Source organism: Neltuma alba, unplaced genomic scaffold (assembly GCF_004799145.2).
Source record: "Neltuma alba isolate B1F8T4 unplaced genomic scaffold, ASM479914v2 tig00011337_pilon, whole genome shotgun sequence".
Lineage (NCBI taxonomy): Eukaryota > Viridiplantae > Streptophyta > Magnoliopsida > Fabales > Fabaceae > Neltuma > Neltuma alba.
Genome location: NW_021636039.1, coordinates 523,622 through 535,036, shown reverse-complemented (window position 1 = coordinate 535,036; position 11,415 = coordinate 523,622). Strand labels below are relative to the sequence as shown.

General features: G+C 32.2%; 1 pseudogene; it reads left to right on the top strand.

The window, feature by feature from the left end:
* The first annotated feature begins 3,186 nt into the window (after positions 1-3,186).
* LOC114712142 (probable LRR receptor-like serine/threonine-protein kinase At1g56140) lies at positions 3,187-10,453 on the top strand (annotated as a pseudogene).
* The last annotated feature ends 962 nt before the right edge of the window (positions 10,454-11,415 follow it).

The window sequence follows — 11,415 nt, the reverse complement described above, 5'->3', positions numbered from 1 at the left end:
TTTTTCTTTCAAACATGATTTTTTTAAAATTATCCAAACAAATTCTTTTGTTTTTTTGTTTTCAAAAATAGTTTTAAGAAACAATTTTATAAAATTGTTTTGAGAACAAAAAACAAAAAAAAAACAAACAGGCCCTAAGTTTTCCTATTCTTAAATTTAGTGTCGGCAATAAGGGCCAATCCGCGACTAGATTCCTAAATTTAGGGTTGATAACAGAGGTCAGTTTTCGAGTTGCGGGCTGACATATGGTGTGTTTGTGTTAAGTGGTGTGGACCAAAAAATCTCATTCGACAGGCTGCTTTCAGCCAACTCTAATCTGTCATATTAATTTGTTTTTTATTTTTTTCCTAATTGTATGTTGAAACCTTTGTTTAATTGTTTTCCATTTGATTAAAATATTATTTTATTTGTAATTTATTGATAACGTATTTAAAGTATTTATTTTTTAATTAAAATTAAATATTAAATTATAAATAACGAATTAAAACACTAAAAATTATACAAAATATTAAATATTCAAAAGATTAATACAGCTAAAATATATGATTTTTCAAACAACTAAAGTACAACAATGAGAAAACACTGGCAAGTTGAAACACTATTTTTGCCAATGAAATAAGCAAACAAAAATAGCTCAAAATAAGTTAAAAAATGCGAGTTAACTTGTCAACTTGTAGGCTAGCCCTACTAAATTTAGTGTGAGTTAAAAAGACTCGTCAATTTTTAGTCAACTTTAACCTTTTATTCTTTTTTCCTCGGGTTGGCAAGTTACAACCTTTATTTGTATTTAAGGTATTAAATGCACTATAGAATATTTTACCGTGGTAAATATATCTTGACAAATATTTCAAATTGGTAATACACCTTAACCCAATAAGATTTATAATTTAAAAGTTTTGTTATTATTTATACATTATAATATTACTTATTATACTTCTAAATTTTATATAAATATGTTTATATACATGCGTGTGTTTACATAAAACAATTATTTTAGGAGACATCTTATTTAATATCCGTTTACAGTTGTTTTTTTTTTCAGAAAAATATTTCATTATTTTAAACACAATGACTTCCTCACGAATCCTTATATTTCTTTTCAAGTATATGTCACAACTAACTTCTGAAGTCCCAAAAATTTCCGCTATTCACATTTTCGATGCCACCCCTGCTACAACTAGTGTAAAAGGTTATCCGCTTTTAAAAAAAGTTTTTTTCTACTAGCGTATAGCCCCTATGAACTCTATGTCATTTATAGATAATCTTTATATAACCTTTGAAATTACAATAAAATTCCATAAACTCCTATATTATGCAAATAACTCTCTTATGATTATTTTTTATTATTCATACGCACATAGCTTAAAATTTAGAGAGGTTACAAACTCAAAGTTCGGAAGCTATATAAAAATAACGTTTAATGTATAGAATTGATTGATTGTTGAAGATTATCAGCACATATACCAAAAAGAATCAAGAAGAATTATTATTAAGTTTTAAAAGATTAAAGGGGTCGTTTACACATGATTCAAACTTAAGGAATGTTTTGTGCCTCTCAACCTTTTCACAATGAGTTTTTTTTTAGGGAAAAAACAGTAAGTAAATAAAATGAATTTTTCCTAAATTTTGGTTACAATTATATGTATTCTTTGTAATTGCAATACCTGCATAACTTTTTTTTAAAATTAGGGAATAAATTATATAGATCTTTATTTTATAACAAGTATATTATCATGGACCAAAATGAAATATAGAAACAGTTTTGAGTAATCTGTAGTTACCAATATTTTTTTTTCCAAAAAAAAAAAAATTAAAGCCATGCTCATGACTATACGTAAACATCTCACCTAGTGCATGACATTTAAGTAAGATATTTGGTTGATGTTAGAAGTAAGAAAGTGGAAGAGAAGCCATTTGAATTGTCAAAGTGGAAGGCAAATTAAAGCCTTCGCCATTAACTTTCTTGTGAGTCCCACTGAGGCAGACGACGGTCAGTCGACGGCGATCTCTCGGGGACATCGACAGTGCATTGTCTTCTATCTCAAGTCAATAGCCCGTGCTCATTGAAAAAAACAAAAGACTTTTATTGGCATGACTGAACACTTGGTAATCCAGCGTCAATAATCGTTTAGATTTTAATATAAGGTGAAGGGGGCTTCTATCACCTACCATCTCCTTAACAAGAATATGGACAGTGATCAAATATGCAATAATGTCTAGTTTTAATGAAACCTTTATAAAATAAATTATTTTTCATAAATTCTCTCAATTATCTAAAAATCACTTCTTTTTTAACCTTCATTTTTAGCCTTATCCTATATTCGGTACGAGGGAAAGGAAGGGAAGAAAACATTCTAATAAGCTTGATTTAAAAAATTAAAGAAGTGAGATTCTGAAATTTTGATAAAAAGAATATGCAAGATAGAAAGATGAAGAAAATTTAATTAAAAACTTTTAATCCAACTTCTTCAATTTTTTAAATCAAGCTCATTAAATTTTTCTCATGAATGTACTATTTCATCCTTCATTTATCATAGTGTAGATAATTATCTTTTTCCAAAGATGTATATATTAAATAGGGGTAAAGTTAAAAAATTGTTATATTTTAATAGAGAGTTAATGCATTTTAAGGTTTTGTTTGGTCTGTGTAAAATATACTGAAAGTGCCTTATAAATAGGACTAGAAGAGTATTTTGTTTCTCTATTTTTGTGGTAATGATAAGAGGAAAAAAGTTAGAGGTGATTTGGAGGAGTTGGAGGTTAAAATCGAAGATCAAATCTTACCACAAGTGGTAAAGTTTAGATATTTGGGATCAATTTAAAAAAATGGTGTAATTGATAAAAAAAAAAGTTAATCATAAAATTCAAATTGGGTGGTTTAAGTGGAGAAAGCCTACCAGAATTACTCATAATTAAAAAGTAGCCAAGAAGGTAAAAGAAAGTTTTATTATATTGCCAATTCCATTAGCAAAGCTTTATGGTAGTAAATGTTGAGCATTAAAGAGACAACATGAGTATAAAGTAGAGGTAGTTGAGATAAGGATGTTAGGATAGATGTGTGCTACATAGTAAAAGATAAAATTTGCAATGACTATAAATGAGAAAGAGTTGGAGTGGCATCTATTAATAAGAAAGCAATAGAAAATTGTTTGAAATGGTTTGGATATATACAGGAAAGGTTATTGGATGCCTCGGTAAGGAGGGTAAAATTAAGCAGTTTGGAGTCTTGCGAAAAAAGGTAGAGGAAGACCGAGTATAATACTCAATAAGATTATTGAGCATGACCACTTGGTTAATAAGTTATCTAATGATTTAGTTGTTAATGGAATTTAATGACATCATAAGATTCCTGCAACTTACTCCACCTAATGGGATTTATCCCATTTGTTGTTGTAAGTGATCTAATTGACTTTAAAATCTTACCTAGTATTTTGATTGTATCATAGTAGTCAGAAATGATATTTCTTCTCTTTTCTTTTTGTTTTTAATAGGCTTTTTGATACATGGAATTGGTAATGAAGGACACTGAATAACTATTAATTAAAGACCATTCTGTTTTATTAGAATTATGATTTTCTGAGACATATATTTATATGATACGATCGATCCTCTTAATTATTTGTTGGCTCTGCAGGGCTCTTGGATCCAACAACTTCTATGGTTCTATCCCATCTGAACTGGGGAAACTTGAGAAACTGGAGCAAATGTAAACTCCACTGTTCTCTGCATCTATAGTTTTCATTATAACCAAATTGAAAGAGTCCCGCATGGGAAGTATGAGATTCTATTGCTAATGATGGGCTTACAAGAAATACGTTGTCTCAACTCTATGAATTTTAATCTTTGAGATGACATGTTTGTGTTTAATTCATGTTTGATTATTCTATAGAATATATCTAGCTGCGTGATGGCGGCTATTTTGCTGGCAATTTTCTAGAAATACTTATGACCAAAGAATTCATCATGTCTGAGAGGTTGTAGCAAAACTAATGGGCATGAACAACTTGGATTATATTTTGCTTCCCAACTGTTTATTTTATCGTATTATTAATTGTTTTTAATAATAAAATAATGAATCCTTCTTTCCATGTTTGGAATTCATAGACAACATTTCAAATTTATTTGATGGTAGCATTAGCCATTTATTTTTGGCAAAATTCCAGACAATCTTGTTTCATGTTAGTGTAGTGAGGCTCCTTATATGCTGAAAAAGTTAATTCTTCACTTTGCTCTGGATTATATTATTTTATTGATTTTTGGGTGATCAGCGGATGATATAAATTTCAATGAAAATTTCTATACAGCTATATAGATAGTTCGGGACTCAGTGGCCAGATTCCTCCGACTTTTGCTGATCTTAAAAACATGGTGACATTGTAAGTTGTTACTTTTCCTTATCTGTCATTTGATAGTTTCAATATTAATATTGAAATAACTTATAAAAGTTCTCCTGTTTGTCCAGATGGCCGTCAGACATGGAACTCACGGGCAGGATACTTGACTTCATAGGAAATTGGTCTAAGCTCACAACTTTGTAAGACAATATTACCAACACTGGCTCCCCCAACCCCCAGGCGGTGAAAAAAAAATGCGAAGGACTTTGATTAGAATGAAATTTGACAAGCTTTAATCAGAAGTATCTATTGTCTTGTCTTTGGAGATAATTACTCTACAGTCTCCTTCTGATCAATGTTAGGCTTTTCCCCGAATGGGTTTATAAAAGGGGAAAAGCAGTTAACATGTCTTTAGTTGAAATATGATTTCTCTACGACTATTTGTGTTAATGGATTGAGGATTGATTTCTTTTCTCATCCATGAACTCCTTTCTTCTTTATAACAGGTTGCTAAATCTTTCCTTATAAAAACTGTTGTGCCAAAAAATTCTTTCAAATGTGAAATATAAATACTTATTTTGATGCTTGGTATATTTTGTTCCAGAATTTTGTGCTCACTAAATAGAATTGCTGTATTTTTTGATAGGAGGTTTCAGGGTAATTCCTTTGAAGGCCCAATACCATCATCATTTAGCAATCTGACTTCTCTTTCAGAGTTGTAAGTACCATAACTATTTAATTGCATGCATTTCTACAAATTGACAGGAGCTAATTATAATTCTAATGTAGGAGAATAAGTGAATTATCTAATGGGAGCTCCTCACTGGCATTTATAAGGAATATGACGTCGTTGGGTGTCTTGTAAGTTGGAAGGCAACATCTTGACTGATAATTCATAGGCTACTGCTATAGAGATACATTTCTCTTTATTTTCTTTTCCTTTTGTTTTCCCTAGAACGTTGCATAACAATTTGGTTAAAAATCTTGCAGAGTACTGAGAAATAACAATATTTCCGATTCAATTCCATCCAATATCGATGGATTTGTAAAATTGACCCAGCTGTGAGTGTTTCATGTTCATGTAATTTTTCAGATATGTATAGACTATCCATATATCTTAATTTGTGTTGGAGATATACGCTAGTCAATACTAGTAGTTGGCCTTGCTTCCCTTGAAATCAGAGTTGGAATTTCAAGGGGTCAAGTCAACCTATTACTTCATTTCTTAGTTTCTTTCTTTCTCTCTCTTTTTTTTGAATCAGCATTTCTTAGTTTCTTAATCATGTTGCACTTCTATAAAAATTTATTTTTCTTAACGCCCCGGTTTCATAGGATTCCAATGGCTGGTATGTAGCCACAATCTCAACTAATGGCTTGTGGCAATAATGCAATAAAAATAAAAGAAAAGCACAGACTGTGATCTTTCTTTAGTTTGTTCCTCAGGGCAAAGGGGGGGATCAGACGGTGGTTTCCATTGGATATCTCCACCTTGAATAGATACTACTTGGACCATAGTTATACTGCTTAACTATAGGATAGCCCTTAATGCTAATTCATTCAAATGGAAATGTTCATCAAGCTGAGTGGTTTGTGATTAGACCTCGATGTCTTTGCTGCTGGCAACTGGCTCCAGATTAACAGTGTTAACCAGGGTTCTTCACTAATTTTCCATAATCCACTCCTCTTTTCTTCTCTTCAATATATGTGCTTTATGTAGCATAACATGGTTTGAGTCAACTATCCATCTCATCTTTCATACACATTATTATTATTATTATCAATCATGGTTGGAGTCAACTATCCATCTCATTTTTGATACACATCATTATTATTTTCAATGGGGAGGTCTTGTGTTGTGTTTGTGCTCCTAATCCAGATAATTATATATGTTGATTCTTGCAGGGATCTGAGCTTCAATAACATCAGAGGACAAATTCCAGGATCACTTTTTAGTCTGAGTTCATTAACACACTTGTAATATATATTATGTGCCTAAGTAATTGAATTATGGATTTCTTGACATGCTTTCATGATTGGATTAAAGCATGATTTGTCTTTTTCCAATTTCAGGTTTCTTGGAAACAACAAACTTAGTGGTGCAATCCGTAATCAAATAAGCCCAACTCTTGTTAATATGTGAGTATTCTTGGCATATTTGGATCCTACATCATCATAATACATTAAGAATGGAGTATAATATATATTATTTATATGTTTATCTGCAGCAGTGTGAATATTATTACATATGCTTGATAGATCTTATACCTCGGATGTATTTCTAAATTCAAGCATTATTAGTTTTTTTCATAGATAGGGAGTGGTTGTGTATCTCCTAGGGCGCCCACAATCTAATATCCTAATTCTGTATCCATATAACTATAAGACTACTAGTTCATTACATTGGTGATTGTAGACATAGAAGTTGGTGGAAATCATGCCAATTTTAAACTTGCGCTGCTGATACTATAATTGTGATTAAAGGCTTATTTCTTCGATGTATTGTCCGTTATCTATATGGTATTTACTTGAACAACTTGAATGAATGCTTACAGAGACTTGTCCTACAACAATCTGTCAGGGAACCTCCCCTCTTGGGTAAAGCAACAAAATTTACAACTGAAAGTAACTTGGTATTGTTATTATCTCTTCTTTTCCCACCTCTTTTTGTCATTTTTTGATAGCTTTAGAAGTCCCTTGCTCAAGCCATTAGGTGTGTACATTTTTGTACGCTTCCTACTTAGAAATACAAGAAACAAAATCTTCTTCCCTGCATGCACACCTACTAAGCTTAAGCAGTAGTTTTACTAAATTTTTACTAGATCAATGATGTTACATGGTAACGGATGTTGGGGTTTGAAGGGATAAGAGCAAAAAATTAGGGTTGCAAAGATAAGGATGTTAAAATAGATATGCCTAATAACTAATGACGCTTGCTGGGGGCAAGTAGGGATCCCAACCCCAAAATGCTGTAATATTTTCTCGTAAATATGCTTATTTTTATTTGTAAAAAAATATTGAAATTAATTATGCCCCCCTTCAGGAATTTTATTAAGGAGAATTGTAGAAAATTATGTATTGTCTTGTCCAAAGAAGGCCCATAAAAAGATATAGCAGAAAAGTTAGTTACTAGCAGAACAAAATGATATTATATGATCCATTTAGCTAACCTCATTTAGTAGGATAAGGCTTATTATTGCAATGCTGCCAAATAAGGAAAATGTATGCTTGAAAATAAAGCATGATGTGAAAACAAAATAATGACACACATAAAGGGAATTTAGCATGAGGCAAACTAAGTCACTAAACCATGCGACAGTTTAATATGTGCATTTGCGCATAATTTTACATTACTAATATGTGAGATGAAATGCGGATTGTCTGTATTAGATTTACATTTTGAAAGACGTAATAGTCAAGCAAAATCCAAGTTAGGTTAGTGAGTTATTATCATATAATATCTTTAGTATCTACACTCATTAACTTTATAGTTATAGTGAGTTTCGTTCGCTTTGCAATTTTTCCCCCTAACATACTAAAATTGCCATGTATAACTATCAACGCTAAAGCACATTAAAGTTCAGCTGAAGCTTTCATGTTACCGGCTCATCATCTTTCCATGGTGCATAAATTAATATACATTTTAAATATTTGCTTACTTATATATTATGGTGAAATTGACAGAGTTATTTTTATGCTGTCTGGAATGCAGAAATTCGGTTGCTAACAACCTGACAATAGAAGGTTCAAATAGCAGGTGAAACTTATGCCTTTTATCATGTGATGATACACAAAAGCAAGGGCACATTTGGCCAGTTGAAACTTACTGGATATCATTTTTCTCTTTTGCACAATAACGTGACTCCCTCTTGATTCATATTTATCCTTTTACTGGCTGTTGTGAATCAAGAGTTATGTAGGTCGGTTGTATGTTGTTTTGAAGATTATGATAAGCTTCTTTACCATCCGAAACATTTATTCTTCAAGCATTAAGCCAGTAACTGGTTACTGAAAGCCATGATTTTGTTATTACTCAATCATGGTTGTGTATGTATATAAAATTGTTAGAGATACTATGAAAGCTATTAATATTGGGCTTTATTACGAAATAATCAAGAGTTCAACCCTTGCTAGCTGCCTTCATATTTTTTGATTAAATAATTTTAGCACACAGTATGGTGGGCTTTTAGTTCATCCATGCTACCCAAGGGCCTTCATTTTTGGGGGTGTGATATAAATACCATTTTTAAGATATTGTAGCTTTTGGTGATTCGAATACTTGTGCTTATTCGATTAAACTGTACATAGATATATGCAGGAGGGATGAGTATGAGTATGTAGGGAAACAGCGAGAAATCGGGAAGTGTCATGCTAATGGGGGCATTGAAGAGCTTCTTTTCATCAAACAAATTTGAAGTTAATTTCCTTAATATGTACATATTTAAATAAATGTGTTTCTCTTGCAGTGGCCTTCCTTCTGGACTCAGATGTTTGTAGCAAAATTTTCCTTGTTATCGTGGTACTGGAATATGTAAGTTTAGCTCTAGTTTACTATTGCTGGCATCAATATATCACCTATAAAATCTATTGGAAAATGTAATATTCCCACGTTATAAATAACGCTTTCTCATTCCTCATATTTTGTGCATCTCTCAAGTAAACTATCTAGTCTTTATGAATAGTATTATTGTTATTATCAAGTGTAGGCCAAGCCATTTTCTCCTTTAAAACTTCAATAAGACCAACTTCTAAATTGTTATCTTTTCTTTAATCGACTTGAAACCTCCGTAAATATGTTTTTCAAGTCTTCTATTTATCCAAATTTGAAAACTCCTTTTCAAGTTTGGGCCAATATGATGTGTGCAGGACTTCAGGGTGTGATTTATATTTGGTACAATCTATGCTTTCAAGAATGACAAATAATTTTTCACATCACTGGTTGACCAAATTTAAATTACTAGATCCCAATTCAGCATCACATTTATTAGATTTCATTGACACATGAAAGTTTTTTTACTCTTCTGTAAAACATGCAAGAAACCTTCAAACTCTATCTAAAGCCTATTAGGTCAAGCTAATTATTTTATTCGTTGATTGAAATAGCCCTCCTTAATGTTTCTATTCAGATTATAACTTTGCAATCAAGTGTGGTGGTCCTCCAATTACATCATCAAAAAGAATTTCTTATGAAAGAGATAATGAGACGCTTGAGCCTGCAACTTATTTTGTGACTGATACAAGAAGATGGGCAGTTAGCAATGTTGGGTTTTTTACTGGGATACCCAAGCCTCTATACACAAGTCGGGTATCAAATCAGTTCACTGGTACTCTAGACTCAGAGCTCTACCAAACAGCACGACTATCGGCTTCTTCGTTAAGATATTATGGCCTGGGGCTGGAAAATGGGGATTATAACATTTCTCTCTATTTTGCAGAAACTTCTATTCTTGATAGCACTACTACATGGAAAAGTCTTGGAAGACGGGTCTTTGATATATATCCAGGTGCATATGATTTTATCTAAAGGCAATGCTAAATGTTATAACATAACAACGTAAATGCGAGTCACTATCTTTCTAAGAGAAGCACCCCATCTGTCTATTTATACGTTAGGTCAAGTTGAAGGATTAGTATATGTAGTGCAAGCCCCACCCACTGATCATTAGCTGACTGGTTTTAACCTAGTTTGCACACTAAAACTATTCTCATATAAACTGCATTTGTTGCATACACATAATTGGACTAATCTTCTTTTGTCTTGAACTTTTGGAATAAATGACAATCTGACATCATGCGTAAAAAGCATATGTTCTTGAAGGAGGATGAACAAATCTACAATAGGAAGTATAGAAATCTAACCTTATTTGTTTTGTCTGTCCATTTTATAATACTCAAACAATAAATTACAAAAGTTATGCTTCATTTAAAATGTTCCTTAACTAACACACCATAAATCTAAGTAATAACAAGACATTCATAAAATAGCTTAAACTTTTGCTTTGAAATGGTCCGTCTCATTATGCTTGACATTTTTCGTTCCAGAGCAACTCCATTCATGAATTATTGTGCCACCATGCAATCTTAGACCCTTGGCTCATCAGTTAATGTATTTTTATCTTCTTCTTTTTTGGTGGGGGGGAGTGATGTATGATGTATCATATTTTTTAATTTTAGAGGAATCTTGGTGGTTTTAATAAGGGGAAGATATTTGAATATTCAGAAATACAAACTTTCATCATGGTTGCTATTTCAATTCCCTGCTCTTTCCTTTCCCCCCTTATTTATTCCTCCTTCATTTGTTTCGTTTTTTGTTGTCCCATTCCAGGGGAAACATGTTTTGAAGGATTTTGACATAAAAAGGGAAGCCGGGAATGTCTCTTTCAGAGCTGCACAAAAAGATTTTCGGGTTAATGTGACAGAAAACTTTATTGAGATCCATCTCTTTTGAGCAGGAAAAGGGACTTGCTGCATACCCGTTCAAGGGACTTATGGTCCTCTAATTTCAGCAATCAGTGCTACCCCAGGTAAAACTCTACAAAATACTCAATAGTCTAGAAGTTCAAGTATTAACTTGCCAAAATGAAAAGTGTTGATATATGACCTTGAAACGGTCTCGTTATGGGTTGAATAGATTTTATTCCCACAGTCAGTAACAAACTACCAGGCAACACAAAGAACAAGAACGGTCTGATTGTGGGAGTTGTTGTTGGTGTTGGAGTCGTAAGCTTACTATCTGTTCTAGTGGTTTTCTGTATCATCCAGAGAATAAAGCGTCAAGGCGATGCTGAAGAAGGTAAAAAAGCTGGTGTGTATACCTGAATATTTAAATTGCAATTGTTCATTTCGTGAATATTATTTCAGATTGTAGTAATTGATTGTTGATGCAGCAATCCATTAACTGATTAGGTAGACCTTAATTTGTGTTTGTCCTCAATATAGGACACTTGCCAGTTTTTTAGCAAAGCATTTTTCTATCATTGTGTGGGTTTTGCAACTAAATATAGCCATATGATTAGAAAAAAACATGAGTTCAATTCAACTTCAAAGTTCAAGTATAGAGTTTCTGTTTCAGTATTTCTTCTCT